General features: G+C 56.0%; 29 non-coding genes across 29 annotated transcripts; all 29 read left to right on the forward strand.

Moving 5' to 3' along the window:
* The first annotated feature begins 1744 nt into the window (after window positions 1-1744).
* LOC140584226 (U2 spliceosomal RNA) lies at window positions 1745-1939 on the forward strand. The gene has a single exon (XR_011986203.1). It is a non-coding gene; the product is annotated as a U2 spliceosomal RNA (small nuclear RNA).
* Window positions 1940-2349: 410 nt separating this feature from the next.
* Window positions 2350-2463, forward strand: LOC140584336 (U5 spliceosomal RNA). Its single transcript, XR_011986298.1, has one exon. It is a non-coding gene; the product is annotated as a U5 spliceosomal RNA (small nuclear RNA).
* A 195-nt stretch (window positions 2464-2658) lies between these two features.
* LOC140584296 (U2 spliceosomal RNA) lies at window positions 2659-2850 on the forward strand. The gene has a single exon (XR_011986258.1). It is a non-coding gene; the product is annotated as a U2 spliceosomal RNA (small nuclear RNA).
* A 420-nt stretch (window positions 2851-3270) lies between these two features.
* On the forward strand, window positions 3271-3384 carry LOC140584337 (U5 spliceosomal RNA). Its single transcript, XR_011986299.1, has one exon. It is a non-coding gene; the product is annotated as a U5 spliceosomal RNA (small nuclear RNA).
* A 195-nt stretch (window positions 3385-3579) lies between these two features.
* On the forward strand, window positions 3580-3771 carry LOC140584307 (U2 spliceosomal RNA). The gene has a single exon (XR_011986269.1). It is a non-coding gene; the product is annotated as a U2 spliceosomal RNA (small nuclear RNA).
* Window positions 3772-4199: 428 nt separating this feature from the next.
* On the forward strand, window positions 4200-4313 carry LOC140584338 (U5 spliceosomal RNA). The gene has a single exon (XR_011986300.1). It is a non-coding gene; the product is annotated as a U5 spliceosomal RNA (small nuclear RNA).
* A 195-nt stretch (window positions 4314-4508) lies between these two features.
* LOC140584318 (U2 spliceosomal RNA) lies at window positions 4509-4700 on the forward strand. Its single transcript, XR_011986280.1, has one exon. It is a non-coding gene; the product is annotated as a U2 spliceosomal RNA (small nuclear RNA).
* A 416-nt stretch (window positions 4701-5116) lies between these two features.
* LOC140584339 (U5 spliceosomal RNA) lies at window positions 5117-5230 on the forward strand. The gene has a single exon (XR_011986301.1). It is a non-coding gene; the product is annotated as a U5 spliceosomal RNA (small nuclear RNA).
* A 195-nt stretch (window positions 5231-5425) lies between these two features.
* LOC140584330 (U2 spliceosomal RNA) lies at window positions 5426-5617 on the forward strand. The gene has a single exon (XR_011986292.1). It is a non-coding gene; the product is annotated as a U2 spliceosomal RNA (small nuclear RNA).
* Window positions 5618-6050: 433 nt separating this feature from the next.
* Window positions 6051-6164, forward strand: LOC140584340 (U5 spliceosomal RNA). Its single transcript, XR_011986302.1, has one exon. It is a non-coding gene; the product is annotated as a U5 spliceosomal RNA (small nuclear RNA).
* Window positions 6165-6359: 195 nt separating this feature from the next.
* LOC140584341 (U2 spliceosomal RNA) lies at window positions 6360-6551 on the forward strand. The gene has a single exon (XR_011986303.1). It is a non-coding gene; the product is annotated as a U2 spliceosomal RNA (small nuclear RNA).
* Window positions 6552-6992: 441 nt separating this feature from the next.
* Window positions 6993-7106, forward strand: LOC140584342 (U5 spliceosomal RNA). The gene has a single exon (XR_011986304.1). It is a non-coding gene; the product is annotated as a U5 spliceosomal RNA (small nuclear RNA).
* A 195-nt stretch (window positions 7107-7301) lies between these two features.
* LOC140584352 (U2 spliceosomal RNA) lies at window positions 7302-7493 on the forward strand. Its single transcript, XR_011986314.1, has one exon. It is a non-coding gene; the product is annotated as a U2 spliceosomal RNA (small nuclear RNA).
* A 415-nt stretch (window positions 7494-7908) lies between these two features.
* On the forward strand, window positions 7909-8022 carry LOC140584343 (U5 spliceosomal RNA). The gene has a single exon (XR_011986305.1). It is a non-coding gene; the product is annotated as a U5 spliceosomal RNA (small nuclear RNA).
* Window positions 8023-8217: 195 nt separating this feature from the next.
* Window positions 8218-8409, forward strand: LOC140584363 (U2 spliceosomal RNA). The gene has a single exon (XR_011986325.1). It is a non-coding gene; the product is annotated as a U2 spliceosomal RNA (small nuclear RNA).
* Window positions 8410-8853: 444 nt separating this feature from the next.
* LOC140584344 (U5 spliceosomal RNA) lies at window positions 8854-8967 on the forward strand. The gene has a single exon (XR_011986306.1). It is a non-coding gene; the product is annotated as a U5 spliceosomal RNA (small nuclear RNA).
* Window positions 8968-9162: 195 nt separating this feature from the next.
* On the forward strand, window positions 9163-9354 carry LOC140584374 (U2 spliceosomal RNA). Its single transcript, XR_011986336.1, has one exon. It is a non-coding gene; the product is annotated as a U2 spliceosomal RNA (small nuclear RNA).
* A 416-nt stretch (window positions 9355-9770) lies between these two features.
* On the forward strand, window positions 9771-9884 carry LOC140584345 (U5 spliceosomal RNA). The gene has a single exon (XR_011986307.1). It is a non-coding gene; the product is annotated as a U5 spliceosomal RNA (small nuclear RNA).
* A 195-nt stretch (window positions 9885-10079) lies between these two features.
* Window positions 10080-10271, forward strand: LOC140584385 (U2 spliceosomal RNA). Its single transcript, XR_011986347.1, has one exon. It is a non-coding gene; the product is annotated as a U2 spliceosomal RNA (small nuclear RNA).
* A 416-nt stretch (window positions 10272-10687) lies between these two features.
* On the forward strand, window positions 10688-10801 carry LOC140584346 (U5 spliceosomal RNA). Its single transcript, XR_011986308.1, has one exon. It is a non-coding gene; the product is annotated as a U5 spliceosomal RNA (small nuclear RNA).
* A 195-nt stretch (window positions 10802-10996) lies between these two features.
* On the forward strand, window positions 10997-11188 carry LOC140584396 (U2 spliceosomal RNA). Its single transcript, XR_011986358.1, has one exon. It is a non-coding gene; the product is annotated as a U2 spliceosomal RNA (small nuclear RNA).
* A 448-nt stretch (window positions 11189-11636) lies between these two features.
* LOC140584347 (U5 spliceosomal RNA) lies at window positions 11637-11750 on the forward strand. The gene has a single exon (XR_011986309.1). It is a non-coding gene; the product is annotated as a U5 spliceosomal RNA (small nuclear RNA).
* Window positions 11751-11945: 195 nt separating this feature from the next.
* On the forward strand, window positions 11946-12137 carry LOC140584407 (U2 spliceosomal RNA). Its single transcript, XR_011986369.1, has one exon. It is a non-coding gene; the product is annotated as a U2 spliceosomal RNA (small nuclear RNA).
* A 441-nt stretch (window positions 12138-12578) lies between these two features.
* Window positions 12579-12692, forward strand: LOC140584348 (U5 spliceosomal RNA). Its single transcript, XR_011986310.1, has one exon. It is a non-coding gene; the product is annotated as a U5 spliceosomal RNA (small nuclear RNA).
* Window positions 12693-12887: 195 nt separating this feature from the next.
* Window positions 12888-13079, forward strand: LOC140584418 (U2 spliceosomal RNA). Its single transcript, XR_011986380.1, has one exon. It is a non-coding gene; the product is annotated as a U2 spliceosomal RNA (small nuclear RNA).
* A 416-nt stretch (window positions 13080-13495) lies between these two features.
* On the forward strand, window positions 13496-13609 carry LOC140584349 (U5 spliceosomal RNA). Its single transcript, XR_011986311.1, has one exon. It is a non-coding gene; the product is annotated as a U5 spliceosomal RNA (small nuclear RNA).
* A 195-nt stretch (window positions 13610-13804) lies between these two features.
* Window positions 13805-13996, forward strand: LOC140584429 (U2 spliceosomal RNA). Its single transcript, XR_011986391.1, has one exon. It is a non-coding gene; the product is annotated as a U2 spliceosomal RNA (small nuclear RNA).
* A 441-nt stretch (window positions 13997-14437) lies between these two features.
* Window positions 14438-14551, forward strand: LOC140584350 (U5 spliceosomal RNA). Its single transcript, XR_011986312.1, has one exon. It is a non-coding gene; the product is annotated as a U5 spliceosomal RNA (small nuclear RNA).
* A 195-nt stretch (window positions 14552-14746) lies between these two features.
* On the forward strand, window positions 14747-14938 carry LOC140584441 (U2 spliceosomal RNA). The gene has a single exon (XR_011986403.1). It is a non-coding gene; the product is annotated as a U2 spliceosomal RNA (small nuclear RNA).
* Window positions 14939-14949: the final 11 nt, after the last annotated feature.

The raw sequence follows: 14949 nt of genomic DNA on the forward strand, positions 1-14949 counted from the left end.
ACCCTTTTCGTCTGCTCGGATCAGTCTCTCGGTCATGCCATGAGCCTTGTTCATGCGTTCGGTAGGGCCTCCGGCGCGACGCTCAACCTCAGTAAGTCGGTGGCCAAGTATTTCGGCAGCTGGAAGGCGAGGGAGGGCGTCGCAGGGGGTCTCACCCTCTGTGACGGACCTCTCAAAGTGTTGGGGGTCAACTTCCTTTCGGATGGTGCCGCCCGTTTGAACTGGGAGGAGCGGTTGGCGATCGCCAGGCGGAAGATCGGACTGTGGAAGTCCAGGTCCCTGTCCTTCCAAGGTAAGGTTTTAGCCTTAAAAGTGGATATTCTTCCCACCCTGCTCTACCTTGCACATGTGTACCCTTTGCCCCGCTTCATGCGCAGAGGCCTGACGAGAGACGTTTTCAACCTCGTCTGGGGGGGCAGGTACGAGTACGTGCGTAGGGAAGTGATGTATCTCGGAAAGGACAGTGGGGGGAGGGATGTTATTGACTTTCCTCTCAAGCTTGACTGCCTGTTCTTCTCCCAGATCTGTGCACGTCTGGTGGCTCCCCTAGAACACCCCCACCAGTATTTTGTTCACTTGTGGCTGGCCCTGCCCATGAGACGTCTGTTGACGTCGTGGTCCAACGCCGGGCCCAAGGCGGAGACGCTGCCGACCCACTATCACCATGCTATTAAGTGGAGTAAGTCTCTTCCGGCAGGTCTCCCCCCAGGGACCCTCACCAGGCACCGAGCCCTGTATCGGGCTGTGCTGGTGAAGAGGGGAACCCGTGCTGTGCTGGGCCTGGAGAAGGACACCTGGACCAGGATCCAGCCCAAGGGGTTGGATAACCGGCTGCAGGACCTGAACTGGCAGTGTGTGCATGGTAAGCTGCCGGTCAGGGATGTACTGTACAGGCACAAGCTGACCAGACACTCAGGCTGCCCACGTCCCGAGTGCTCAGAGGAGGAGACCCTCAGGCACGCCTTTTGGGACTGTGGGTATGCCAGGGAGGTCTGGAGATCAGTGCAAGGCCTGTGCAGGAAACTAGACCCGCAGTTTGTGTTGTCCTACGATAAGGTGATGATGGGGTGGCCCCAAGGTCCTCAGACTCCCTTCCCGCCCCGGATGTGGCTGCTGATCAGCATGACCAAACGTGAACTTTGGAATGCAAGGTCGGCACTCATCCATAAAGGGGCAGATTTGAGGGCCTGGGGATTATATCGAAAGATTGTGGCGGACTTGGATTTCAGGATGGAGCGGGACATCATCCAGTGGGGCTACCACGAGGCCAAGGAAAGGTGGAAGGGCCTTCTGCGGCCATAGCCCCACTAACATCTTGGTGAGTACGAGCTCCATCCAGGAAGGTCGGTGTGGCACGTGAGTTGTGAACGCACGCACCTTATACTGTGCCTTTCTTGGTGGTGCGTTAATGTTTTTTTTCAGTGTCACACCATAAAGTTCACAAGGATCGGAAACCCTTTGCAATGGGATTTTAAGCCTGGGGGTGATTTTGAAAATAACCACTGACACTCAATGGTTTTTGATTAATATTTGCTTATTTATTGAATGTCTGGTGTGGTTTATGTATTTTATATTTAAATTTTAAACTCTGATATGGGCTGAATTTTAAAATGTCTTGTTTGAAATCCTCTTAAGGAGATTATAATTGTAATATTTTATTGATTGAAATAAAAATTGTAATTGAATTTGAAATAGCCGGAATGATGAGTGAAGGTTGGCCGAGTTGATGAAGCGACGGGTATCCAACTCTGACTGGTACGAAAAAAAAAAAAAAAAAAAAAAAAATCTGTTCTTATCAGTTTAATATCTGATACGTCCCCCATGGAGGGGACCACATATTAAACGGATTTTTGGAACAGGGAGCCGGAAGTGGGGCTTGCCCCGTCCGCTCCACGCATCGACCCGGTATTGCAGTGCTTCCGGGAATGGTGCACCTCTACTGCCCCCTGTTGTCGAAAGGCAGAACTGACTGACTGACTGACTGACTGACTGACTGAGTGAGTGAGTGAGTGAGTGAGTGAGTGACTAATAGACTGAGTGCTGTGAGGGGGGGGGCCCTGTCTGTGCGTGGCCCCCGTTTCCCGCCGTTTTTTTTTTTTTTTTTTAAAGGAAGGTGACACACTGTTTGTGCGGTGGACAGCTGCGCTGAGGTAAGGCATGATGTCATCTTTGCCTTTTGAATTTCCCCTCATGTTTGTTAAAATGATTGCTGTCTTTTGAGAGGACAGGAGGACAGGGAGGAGTCGGGGCCCCGAGGACGGCGGCTGCGACGCCCCTGGGCATTCTACTCCGAGCGGGGGCGTCACGCAGGCCCGGCTAACGGCGACGGGCTTGGCGGCGGCCCCATATCGACTCGGGTCTCTCTTCATCCCGTATAAATCTTTCGCCTTTTACTAAAGATTTCCGTGGAGAGGGATAGCGATGAGTTCATGGTATTTTTGGAGGCTCTGCCCAAGCAGAGCTGCACTGCTGCTGTCAAAGGAAGACTGGGCCCGGCTTAGCGGCTGGCGTTAGGTGCCCGGTGGCGCGGCTGTGGTCTCCCTGGATCACGCGTGGACTCGCTGGGCGACACCTGCCAGAGGGGCTGGTGAGGGCTGAGCCGCGCCAGCTCCGTCGGCATCCCGCATGCCGGCGCCCGGCGGGGCGCAATTTGTGGGTATCGCTTCTCGGCCTTTTGGCTAAGATCAAGTGTAGTATCTGTTCTTATCAGTTTAATATCTGATACGTCCCCCATGGAGGGGACCACATATTAAACGGATTTTTGGAACAGGGAGCCGGAAGTGGGGCTTGCCCCGTCCGCTCCACGCATCGACCCGGTATTGCAGTGCTTCCGGGAATGGTGCACCTCTACTGCCCCCTGTTGTCGAAAGGCAGAACTGACTGACTGACTGACTGAGTGAGTGAGTGAGTGAGTGAGTGAGTGAGTGAGTGACTAATAGACTGAGTGCTGTGAGGGGGGGGGCCCTGTCTGTGCGTGGCCCCCGTTTCCCGCCGTTTTTCTTTTTTTTTTTTTTTTTTTTTTTTTTAAAGGAAGGTGACACACTGTTTGTGCGGTGGACAGCTGCGCTGAGGTAAGGCATGATGTCATCTTTGCCTTTTGAATTTCCCCTCATGTTTGTTAAAATGATTGCTGTCTTTTGAGAGGACAGGAGGACAGGGAGGAGTCGGGGCCCCGAGGACGGCGGCTGCGACGCCCCTGGGCATTCTACTCCGAGCGGGGGCGTCACGCAGGCCCGGCTAACGGCGACGGGCTTGGCGGCGGCCCCATATCGACTCGGGTCTCTCTTCATCCCGTATAAATCTTTCGCCTTTTACTAAAGATTTCCGTGGAGAGGGATAGCGATGAGTTCATGGTATTTTTGGAGGCTCTGCCCAAGCAGAGCTGCACTGCTGCTGTCAAAGGAAGACTGGGCCCGGCTTAGCGGCTGGCGTTAGGTGCCCGGTGGCGCGGCTGTGGTCTCCCTGGATCACGCGTGGACTCGCCGGGCGACACCTGCCAGAGGGGCTGGTGAGGGCTGAGCCGCGCCAGCTCCGTCGGCATCCCGCATGCCGGCGCCCGGCGGGGCGCAATTTGTGGGTATCGCTTCTCGGCCTTTTGGCTAAGATCAAGTGTAGTATCTGTTCTTATCAGTTTAATATCTGATACGTCCCCCATGGAGGGGACCACATATTAAACGGATTTTTGGAACAGGGAGCCGGAAGTGGGGCTTGCCCCGTCCGCTCCACGCATCGACCCGGTATTGCAGTGCTTCCGGGAATGGTGCACCTCTACTGCCCCCTGTTGTCGAAAGGCAGAACTGACTGACTGACTGACTGACTGACTGAGTGAGTGAGTGAGTGAGTGAGTGAGTGAGTGACTAATAGACTGAGTGCTGTGAGGGGGGGGGCCCTGTCTGTGCGTGGCCCCCGTTTCCCGCCGTTTTTCTTTTTTTTTTTTTTTTTTTTTTTTTTTTTTAAAGGAAGGTGACACACTGTTTGTGCGGTGGACAGCTGCGCTGAGGTAAGGCATGATGTCATCTTTGCCTTTTGAATTTCCCCTCATGTTTGTTAAAATGATTGCTGTCTTTTGAGAGGACAGGAGGACAGGGAGGAGTCGGGGCCCCGAGGACGGCGGCTGCGACGCCCCTGGGCATTCTACTCCGAGCGGGGGCGTCACGCAGGCCCGGCTAACGGCGACGGGCTTGGCGGCGGCCCCATATCGACTCGGGTCTCTCTTCATCCCGTATAAATCTTTCGCCTTTTACTAAAGATTTCCGTGGAGAGGGATAGCGATGAGTTCATGGTATTTTTGGAGGCTCTGCCCAAGCAGAGCTGCACTGCTGCTGTCAAAGGAAGACTGGGCCCGGCTTAGCGGCTGGCGTTAGGTGCCCGGTGGCGCGGCTGTGGTCTCCCTGGATCACGCGTGGACTCGCTGGGCGACACCTGCCAGAGGGGCTGGTGAGGGCTGAGCCGCGCCAGCTCCGTCGGCATCCCGCATGCCGGCGCCCGGCGGGGCGCAATTTGTGGGTATCGCTTCTCGGCCTTTTGGCTAAGATCAAGTGTAGTATCTGTTCTTATCAGTTTAATATCTGATACGTCCCCCATGGAGGGGACCACATATTAAACGGATTTTTGGAACAGGGAGCCGGAAGTGGGGCTTGCCCCGTCCGCTCCACGCATCGACCCGGTATTGCAGTGCTTCCGGGAATGGTGCACCTCTACTGCCCCCTGTTGTCGAAAGGCAGAACTGACTGACTGACTGACTGACTGAGTGAGTGAGTGAGTGAGTGGCTAATAGACTGAGTGCTGTGAGGGGGGGGGCCCTGTCTGTGCGTGGCCCCCGTTTCCCGCCGTTTTTCTTTTTTTTTTTTTTTTTTTTTTTTTTTTTTTTTTAAAGGAAGGTGACACACTGTTTGTGCGGTGGACAGCTGCGCTGAGGTAAGGCATGATGTCATCTTTGCCTTTTGAATTTCCCCTCATGTTTGTTAAAATGATTGCTGTCTTTTGAGAGGACAGGAGGACAGGGAGGAGTCGGGGCCCCGAGGACGGCGGCTGCGACGCCCCTGGGCATTCTACTCCGAGCGGGGGCGTCACGCAGGCCCGGCTAACGGCGACGGGCTTGGCGGCGGCCCCATATCGACTCGGGTCTCTCTTCATCCCGTATAAATCTTTCGCCTTTTACTAAAGATTTCCGTGGAGAGGGATAGCGATGAGTTCATGGTATTTTTGGAGGCTCTGCCCAAGCAGAGCTGCACTGCTGCTGTCAAAGGAAGACTGGGCCCGGCTTAGCGGCTGGCGTTAGGTGCCCGGTGGCGCGGCTGTGGTCTCCCTGGATCACGCGTGGACTCGCCGGGCGACACCTGCCAGAGGGGCTGGTGAGGGCTGAGCCGCGCCAGCTCCGTCGGCATCCCGCATGCCGGCGCCCGGCGGGGCGCAATTTGTGGGTATCGCTTCTCGGCCTTTTGGCTAAGATCAAGTGTAGTATCTGTTCTTATCAGTTTAATATCTGATACGTCCCCCATGGAGGGGACCACATATTAAACGGATTTTTGGAACAGGGAGCCGGAAGTGGGGCTTGCCCCGTCCGCTCCACGCATCGACCCGGTATTGCAGTGCTTCCGGGAATGGTGCACCTCTACTGCCCCCTGTTGTCGAAAGGCAGAACTGACTGACTGACTGACTGACTGACTGAGTGAGTGAGTGAGTGAGTGAGTGAGTGAGTGAGTGACTAATAGACTGAGTGCTGTGAGGGGGGGGGCCCTGTCTGTGCGTGGCCCCCGTTTCCCGCCGTTTTTCTTTTTTTTTTTTTTTTTTTTTTTTTTTTTTTAAAGGAAGGTGACACACTGTTTGTGCGGTGGACAGCTGCGCTGAGGTAAGGCATGATGTCATCTTTGCCTTTTGAATTTCCCCTCATGTTTGTTAAAATGATTGCTGTCTTTTGAGAGGACAGGAGGACAGGGAGGAGTCGGGGCCCCGAGGACGGCGGCTGCGACGCCCCTGGGCATTCTACTCCGAGCGGGGGCGTCACGCAGGCCCGGCTAACGGCGACGGGCTTGGCGGCGGCCCCATATCGACTCGGGTCTCTCTTCATCCCGTATAAATCTTTCGCCTTTTACTAAAGATTTCCGTGGAGAGGGATAGCGATGAGTTCATGGTATTTTTGGAGGCTCTGCCCAAGCAGAGCTGCACTGCTGCTGTCAAAGGAAGACTGGGCCCGGCTTAGCGGCTGGCGTTAGGTGCCCGGTGGCGCGGCTGTGGTCTCCCTGGATCACGCGTGGACTCGCCGGGCGACACCTGCCAGAGGGGCTGGTGAGGGCTGAGCCGCGCCAGCTCCGTCGGCATCCCGCATGCCGGCGCCCGGCGGGGCGCAATTTGTGGGTATCGCTTCTCGGCCTTTTGGCTAAGATCAAGTGTAGTATCTGTTCTTATCAGTTTAATATCTGATACGTCCCCCATGGAGGGGACCACATATTAAACGGATTTTTGGAACAGGGAGCCGGAAGTGGGGCTTGCCCCGTCCGCTCCACGCATCGACCCGGTATTGCAGTGCTTCCGGGAATGGTGCACCTCTACTGCCCCCTGTTGTCGAAAGGCAGAACTGACTGACTGACTGACTGACTGACTGACTGAGTGAGTGAGTGAGTGAGTGAGTGAGTGAGTGAGTGAGTGACTAATAGACTGAGTGCTGTGAGGGGGGGGGCCCTGTCTGTGCGTGGCCCCCGTTTCCCGCCGTTTTTCTTTTTTTTTTTTTTTTTTTTTTTTTTTTTTTAAAGGAAGGTGACACACTGTTTGTGCGGTGGACAGCTGCGCTGAGGTAAGGCATGATGTCATCTTTGCCTTTTGAATTTCCCCTCATGTTTGTTAAAATGATTGCTGTCTTTTGAGAGGACAGGAGGACAGGGAGGAGTCGGGGCCCCGAGGACGGCGGCTGCGACGCCCCTGGGCATTCTACTCCGAGCGGGGGCGTCACGCAGGCCCGGCTAACGGCGACGGGCTTGGCGGCGGCCCCATATCGACTCGGGTCTCTCTTCATCCCGTATAAATCTTTCGCCTTTTACTAAAGATTTCCGTGGAGAGGGATAGCGATGAGTTCATGGTATTTTTGGAGGCTCTGCCCAAGCAGAGCTGCACTGCTGCTGTCAAAGGAAGACTGGGCCCGGCTTAGCGGCTGGCGTTAGGTGCCCGGTGGCGCGGCTGTGGTCTCCCTGGATCACGCGTGGACTCGCTGGGCGACACCTGCCAGAGGGGCTGGTGAGGGCTGAGCCGCGCCAGCTCCGTCGGCATCCCGCATGCCGGCGCCCGGCGGGGCGCAATTTGTGGGTATCGCTTCTCGGCCTTTTGGCTAAGATCAAGTGTAGTATCTGTTCTTATCAGTTTAATATCTGATACGTCCCCCATGGAGGGGACCACATATTAAACGGATTTTTGGAACAGGGAGCCGGAAGTGGGGCTTGCCCCGTCCGCTCCACGCATCGACCCGGTATTGCAGTGCTTCCGGGAATGGTGCACCTCTACTGCCCCCTGTTGTCGAAAGGCAGAACTGACTGACTGACTGACTGACTGAGTGAGTGAGTGAGTGAGTGGCTAATAGACTGAGTGCTGTGAGGGGGGGGGCCCTGTCTGTGCGTGGCCCCCGTTTCCCGCCGTTTTTCTTTTTTTTTTTTTTTTTTTTTTTTTTTTTTTTTAAAGGAAGGTGACACACTGTTTGTGCGGTGGACAGCTGCGCTGAGGTAAGGCATGATGTCATCTTTGCCTTTTGAATTTCCCCTCATGTTTGTTAAAATGATTGCTGTCTTTTGAGAGGACAGGAGGACAGGGAGGAGTCGGGGCCCCGAGGACGGCGGCTGCGACGCCCCTGGGCATTCTACTCCGAGCGGGGGCGTCACGCAGGCCCGGCTAACGGCGACGGGCTTGGCGGCGGCCCCATATCGACTCGGGTCTCTCTTCATCCCGTATAAATCTTTCGCCTTTTACTAAAGATTTCCGTGGAGAGGGATAGCGATGAGTTCATGGTATTTTTGGAGGCTCTGCCCAAGCAGAGCTGCACTGCTGCTGTCAAAGGAAGACTGGGCCCGGCTTAGCGGCTGGCGTTAGGTGCCCGGTGGCGCGGCTGTGGTCTCCCTGGATCACGCGTGGACTCGCCGGGCGACACCTGCCAGAGGGGCTGGTGAGGGCTGAGCCGCGCCAGCTCCGTCGGCATCCCGCATGCCGGCGCCCGGCGGGGCGCAATTTGTGGGTATCGCTTCTCGGCCTTTTGGCTAAGATCAAGTGTAGTATCTGTTCTTATCAGTTTAATATCTGATACGTCCCCCATGGAGGGGACCACATATTAAACGGATTTTTGGAACAGGGAGCCGGAAGTGGGGCTTGCCCCGTCCGCTCCACGCATCGACCCGGTATTGCAGTGCTTCCGGGAATGGTGCACCTCTACTGCCCCCTGTTGTCGAAAGGCAGAACTGACTGACTGACTGACTGACTGACTGACTGAGTGAGTGAGTGAGTGAGTGAGTGAGTGAGTGAGTGAGTGAGTGACTAATAGACTGAGTGCTGTGAGGGGGGGGGCCCTGTCTGTGCGTGGCCCCCGTTTCCCGCCGTTTTTCTTTTTTTTTTTTTTTTTTTTTTTTTTTTTTAAAGGAAGGTGACACACTGTTTGTGCGGTGGACAGCTGCGCTGAGGTAAGGCATGATGTCATCTTTGCCTTTTGAATTTCCCCTCATGTTTGTTAAAATGATTGCTGTCTTTTGAGAGGACAGGAGGACAGGGAGGAGTCGGGGCCCCGAGGACGGCGGCTGCGACGCCCCTGGGCATTCTACTCCGAGCGGGGGCGTCACGCAGGCCCGGCTAACGGCGACGGGCTTGGCGGCGGCCCCATATCGACTCGGGTCTCTCTTCATCCCGTATAAATCTTTCGCCTTTTACTAAAGATTTCCGTGGAGAGGGATAGCGATGAGTTCATGGTATTTTTGGAGGCTCTGCCCAAGCAGAGCTGCACTGCTGCTGTCAAAGGAAGACTGGGCCCGGCTTAGCGGCTGGCGTTAGGTGCCCGGTGGCGCGGCTGTGGTCTCCCTGGATCACGCGTGGACTCGCTGGGCGACACCTGCCAGAGGGGCTGGTGAGGGCTGAGCCGCGCCAGCTCCGTCGGCATCCCGCATGCCGGCGCCCGGCGGGGCGCAATTTGTGGGTATCGCTTCTCGGCCTTTTGGCTAAGATCAAGTGTAGTATCTGTTCTTATCAGTTTAATATCTGATACGTCCCCCATGGAGGGGACCACATATTAAACGGATTTTTGGAACAGGGAGCCGGAAGTGGGGCTTGCCCCGTCCGCTCCACGCATCGACCCGGTATTGCAGTGCTTCCGGGAATGGTGCACCTCTACTGCCCCCTGTTGTCGAAAGGCAGAACTGACTGACTGACTGACTGACTGAGTGAGTGAGTGAGTGAGTGGCTAATAGACTGAGTGCTGTGAGGGGGGGGGCCCTGTCTGTGCGTGGCCCCCGTTTCCCGCCGTTTTTCTTTTTTTTTTTTTTTTTTTTTTTTTTTTTTTTTTAAAGGAAGGTGACACACTGTTTGTGCGGTGGACAGCTGCGCTGAGGTAAGGCATGATGTCATCTTTGCCTTTTGAATTTCCCCTCATGTTTGTTAAAATGATTGCTGTCTTTTGAGAGGACAGGAGGACAGGGAGGAGTCGGGGCCCCGAGGACGGCGGCTGCGACGCCCCTGGGCATTCTACTCCGAGCGGGGGCGTCACGCAGGCCCGGCTAACGGCGACGGGCTTGGCGGCGGCCCCATATCGACTCGGGTCTCTCTTCATCCCGTATAAATCTTTCGCCTTTTACTAAAGATTTCCGTGGAGAGGGATAGCGATGAGTTCATGGTATTTTTGGAGGCTCTGCCCAAGCAGAGCTGCACTGCTGCTGTCAAAGGAAGACTGGGCCCGGCTTAGCGGCTGGCGTTAGGTGCCCGGTGGCGCGGCTGTGGTCTCCCTGGATCACGCGTGGACTCGCCGGGCGACACCTGCCAGAGGGGCTGGTGAGGGCTGAGCCGCGCCAGCTCCGTCGGCATCCCGCATGCCGGCGCCCGGCGGGGCGCAATTTGTGGGTATCGCTTCTCGGCCTTTTGGCTAAGATCAAGTGTAGTATCTGTTCTTATCAGTTTAATATCTGATACGTCCCCCATGGAGGGGACCACATATTAAACGGATTTTTGGAACAGGGAGCCGGAAGTGGGGCTTGCCCCGTCCGCTCCACGCATCGACCCGGTATTGCAGTGCTTCCGGGAATGGTGCACCTCTACTGCCCCCTGTTGTCGAAAGGCAGAACTGACTGACTGACTGACTGACTGAGTGAGTGAGTGAGTGAGTGGCTAATAGACTGAGTGCTGTGAGGGGGGGGGCCCTGTCTGTGCGTGGCCCCCGTTTCCCGCCGTTTTTCTTTTTTTTTTTTTTTTTTTTTTTTTTTTTTTTTTAAAGGAAGGTGACACACTGTTTGTGCGGTGGACAGCTGCGCTGAGGTAAGGCATGATGTCATCTTTGCCTTTTGAATTTCCCCTCATGTTTGTTAAAATGATTGCTGTCTTTTGAGAGGACAGGAGGACAGGGAGGAGTCGGGGCCCCGAGGACGGCGGCTGCGACGCCCCTGGGCATTCTACTCCGAGCGGGGGCGTCACGCAGGCCCGGCTAACGGCGACGGGCTTGGCGGCGGCCCCATATCGACTCGGGTCTCTCTTCATCCCGTATAAATCTTTCGCCTTTTACTAAAGATTTCCGTGGAGAGGGATAGCGATGAGTTCATGGTATTTTTGGAGGCTCTGCCCAAGCAGAGCTGCACTGCTGCTGTCAAAGGAAGACTGGGCCCGGCTTAGCGGCTGGCGTTAGGTGCCCGGTGGCGCGGCTGTGGTCTCCCTGGATCACGCGTGGACTCGCCGGGCGACACCTGCCAGAGGGGCTGGTGAGGGCTGAGCCGCGCCAGCTCCGTCGGCATCCCGCATGCCGGCGCCCGGCGGGGCGCAATTTGTGGGTATCGCTTCTCGGCCTTTTGGCTAAGATCAAGTGTAGTATCTGTTCTTATCAGTTTAATATCTGATACGTCCCCCATGGAGGGGACCACATATTAAACGGATTTTTGGAACAGGGAGCCGGAAGTGGGGCTTGCCCCGTCCGCTCCACGCATCGACCCGGTATTGCAGTGCTTCCGGGAATGGTGCACCTCTACTGCCCCCTGTTGTCGAAAGGCAGAACTGACTGACTGACTGACTGACTGACTGAGTGAGTGAGTGAGTGAGTGAGTGAGTGAGTGAGTGAGTGAGTGAGTGAGTGACTAATAGACTGAGTGCTGTGAGGGGGGGGGCCCTGTCTGTGCGTGGCCCCCGTTTCCCGCCGTTTTTCTTTTTTTTTTTTTTTTTTTTTTTTTTTTTTAAAGGAAGGTGACACACTGTTTGTGCGGTGGACAGCTGCGCTGAGGTAAGGCATGATGTCATCTTTGCCTTTTGAATTTCCCCTCATGTTTGTTAAAATGATTGCTGTCTTTTGAGAGGACAGGAGGACAGGGAGGAGTCGGGGCCCCGAGGACGGCGGCTGCGACGCCCCTGGGCATTCTACTCCGAGCGGGGGCGTCACGCAGGCCCGGCTAACGGCGACGGGCTTGGCGGCGGCCCCATATCGACTCGGGTCTCTCTTCATCCCGTATAAATCTTTCGCCTTTTACTAAAGATTTCCGTGGAGAGGGATAGCGATGAGTTCATGGTATTTTTGGAGGCTCTGCCCAAGCAGAGCTGCACTGCTGCTGTCAAAGGAAGACTGGGCCCGGCTTAGCGGCTGGCGTTAGGTGCCCGGTGGCGCGGCTGTGGTCTCCCTGGATCACGCGTGGACTCGCCGGGCGACACCTGCCAGAGGGGCTGGTGAGGGCTGAGCCGCGCCAGCTCCGTCGGCATCCCGCATGCCGGCGCCCGGCGGGGCGCAATTTGTGGGTATCGCTTCTCGGCCTTTTGGCTAAGATCAAGTGTAGTATCTGTTCTTATCAGTTTAATATCTGATACGTCCCCCATGGAGGGGACCACATATTAAACGGATTTTTGGAACAGGGAGCCGGAAGTGGGGCTTGCCCCGTCCGCTCCACGCATCGACCCGGTATTGCAGTGCTTCCGGGAATGGTGCACCTCTACTGCCCCCTGTTGTCGAAAGGCAGAACTGACTGACTGACTGACTGACTGACTGAGTGAGTGAGTGAGTGAGTGAGTGAGTGAGTGAGTGAGTGAGTGACTAATAGACTGAGTGCTGTGAGGGGGGGGGCCCTGTCTGTGCGTGGCCCCCGTTTCCCGCCGTTTTTCTTTTTTTTTTTTTTTTTTTTTTTTTTTTTTTAAAGGAAGGTGACACACTGTTTGTGCGGTGGACAGCTGCGCTGAGGTAAGGCATGATGTCATCTTTGCCTTTTGAATTTCCCCTCATGTTTGTTAAAATGATTGCTGTCTTTTGAGAGGACAGGAGGACAGGGAGGAGTCGGGGCCCCGAGGACGGCGGCTGCGACGCCCCTGGGCATTCTACTCCGAGCGGGGGCGTCACGCAGGCCCGGCTAACGGCGACGGGCTTGGCGGCGGCCCCATATCGACTCGGGTCTCTCTTCATCCCGTATAAATCTTTCGCCTTTTACTAAAGATTTCCGTGGAGAGGGATAGCGATGAGTTCATGGTATTTTTGGAGGCTCTGCCCAAGCAGAGCTGCACTGCTGCTGTCAAAGGAAGACTGGGCCCGGCTTAGCGGCTGGCGTTAGGTGCCCGGTGGCGCGGCTGTGGTCTCCCTGGATCACGCGTGGACTCGCTGGGCGACACCTGCCAGAGGGGCTGGTGAGGGCTGAGCCGCGCCAGCTCCGTCGGCATCCCGCATGCCGGCGCCCGGCGGGGCGCAATTTGTGGGTATCGCTTCTCGGCCTTTTGGCTAAGATCAAGTGTAGTATCTGTTCTTATCAGTTTAATATCTGATACGTCCCCCATGGAGGGGACCACATATTAAACGGATTTTTGGAACAGGGAGCCGGAAGTGGGGCTTGCCCCGTCCGCTCCACGCATCGACCCGGTATTGCAGTGCTTCCGGGAATGGTGCACCTCTACTGCCCCCTGTTGTCGAAAGGCAGAACTGACTGACTGACTGACTGACTGAGTGAGTGAGTGAGTGAGTGGCTAATAGACTGAGTGCTGTGAGGGGGGGGGCCCTGTCTGTGCGTGGCCCCCGTTTCCCGCCGTTTTTCTTTTTTTTTTTTTTTTTTTTTTTTTTTTTTTTTTAAAGGAAGGTGACACACTGTTTGTGCGGTGGACAGCTGCGCTGAGGTAAGGCATGATGTCATCTTTGCCTTTTGAATTTCCCCTCATGTTTGTTAAAATGATTGCTGTCTTTTGAGAGGACAGGAGGACAGGGAGGAGTCGGGGCCCCGAGGACGGCGGCTGCGACGCCCCTGGGCATTCTACTCCGAGCGGGGGCGTCACGCAGGCCCGGCTAACGGCGACGGGCTTGGCGGCGGCCCCATATCGACTCGGGTCTCTCTTCATCCCGTATAAATCTTTCGCCTTTTACTAAAGATTTCCGTGGAGAGGGATAGCGATGAGTTCATGGTATTTTTGGAGGCTCTGCCCAAGCAGAGCTGCACTGCTGCTGTCAAAGGAAGACTGGGCCCGGCTTAGCGGCTGGCGTTAGGTGCCCGGTGGCGCGGCTGTGGTCTCCCTGGATCACGCGTGGACTCGCCGGGCGACACCTGCCAGAGGGGCTGGTGAGGGCTGAGCCGCGCCAGCTCCGTCGGCATCCCGCATGCCGGCGCCCGGCGGGGCGCAATTTGTGGGTATCGCTTCTCGGCCTTTTGGCTAAGATCAAGTGTAGTATCTGTTCTTATCAGTTTAATATCTGATACGTCCCCCATGGAGGGGACCACATATTAAACGGATTTTTGGAACAGGGAGCCGGAAGTGGGGCTTGCCCCGTCCGCTCCACGCATCGACCCGGTATTGCAGTGCTTCCGGGAATGGTGCACCTCTACTGCCCCCTGTTGTCGAAAGGCAGAACTGACTGACTGACTGACTGACTGACTGAGTGAGTGAGTGAGTGAGTGAGTGAGTGAGTGAGTGAGTGAGTGACTAATAGACTGAGTGCTGTGAGGGGGGGGGCCCTGTCTGTGCGTGGCCCCCGTTTCCCGCCGTTTTTCTTTTTTTTTTTTTTTTTTTTTTTTTTTTTTTAAAGGAAGGTGACACACTGTTTGTGCGGTGGACAGCTGCGCTGAGGTAAGGCATGATGTCATCTTTGCCTTTTGAATTTCCCCTCATGTTTGTTAAAATGATTGCTGTCTTTTGAGAGGACAGGAGGACAGGGAGGAGTCGGGGCCCCGAGGACGGCGGCTGCGACGCCCCTGGGCATTCTACTCCGAGCGGGGGCGTCACGCAGGCCCGGCTAACGGCGACGGGCTTGGCGGCGGCCCCATATCGACTCGGGTCTCTCTTCATCCCGTATAAATCTTTCGCCTTTTACTAAAGATTTCCGTGGAGAGGGATAGCGATGAGTTCATGGTATTTTTGGAGGCTCTGCCCAAGCAGAGCTGCACTGCTGCTGTCAAAGGAAGACTGGGCCCGGCTTAGCGGCTGGCGTTAGGTGCCCGGTGGCGCGGCTGTGGTCTCCCTGGATCACGCGTGGACTCGCCGGGCGACACCTGCCAGAGGGGCTGGTGAGGGCTGAGCCGCGCCAGCTCCGTCGGCATCCCGCATGCCGGCGCCCGGCGGGGCGCAATTTGTGGGTATCGCTTCTCGGCCTTTTGGCTAAGATCAAGTGTAGTATCTGTTCTTATCAGTTTAATATCTGATACGTCCCCCATGGAGGGGACCACATATTAAACGGATTTTTGGAACAGGGAGCCGGAAGTGGGGCTTGCCCCGTCCGCTCCACGCATCGACCCGGTATTGCAGTGCTTCCGGGAATGGTGCACCTCTACTGCCCCCTGT

Source organism: Paramormyrops kingsleyae, unplaced genomic scaffold (assembly GCF_048594095.1).
Source record: "Paramormyrops kingsleyae isolate MSU_618 unplaced genomic scaffold, PKINGS_0.4 ups31, whole genome shotgun sequence".
Classification (NCBI taxonomy): Eukaryota; Metazoa; Chordata; class Actinopteri; order Osteoglossiformes; family Mormyridae; genus Paramormyrops; species Paramormyrops kingsleyae.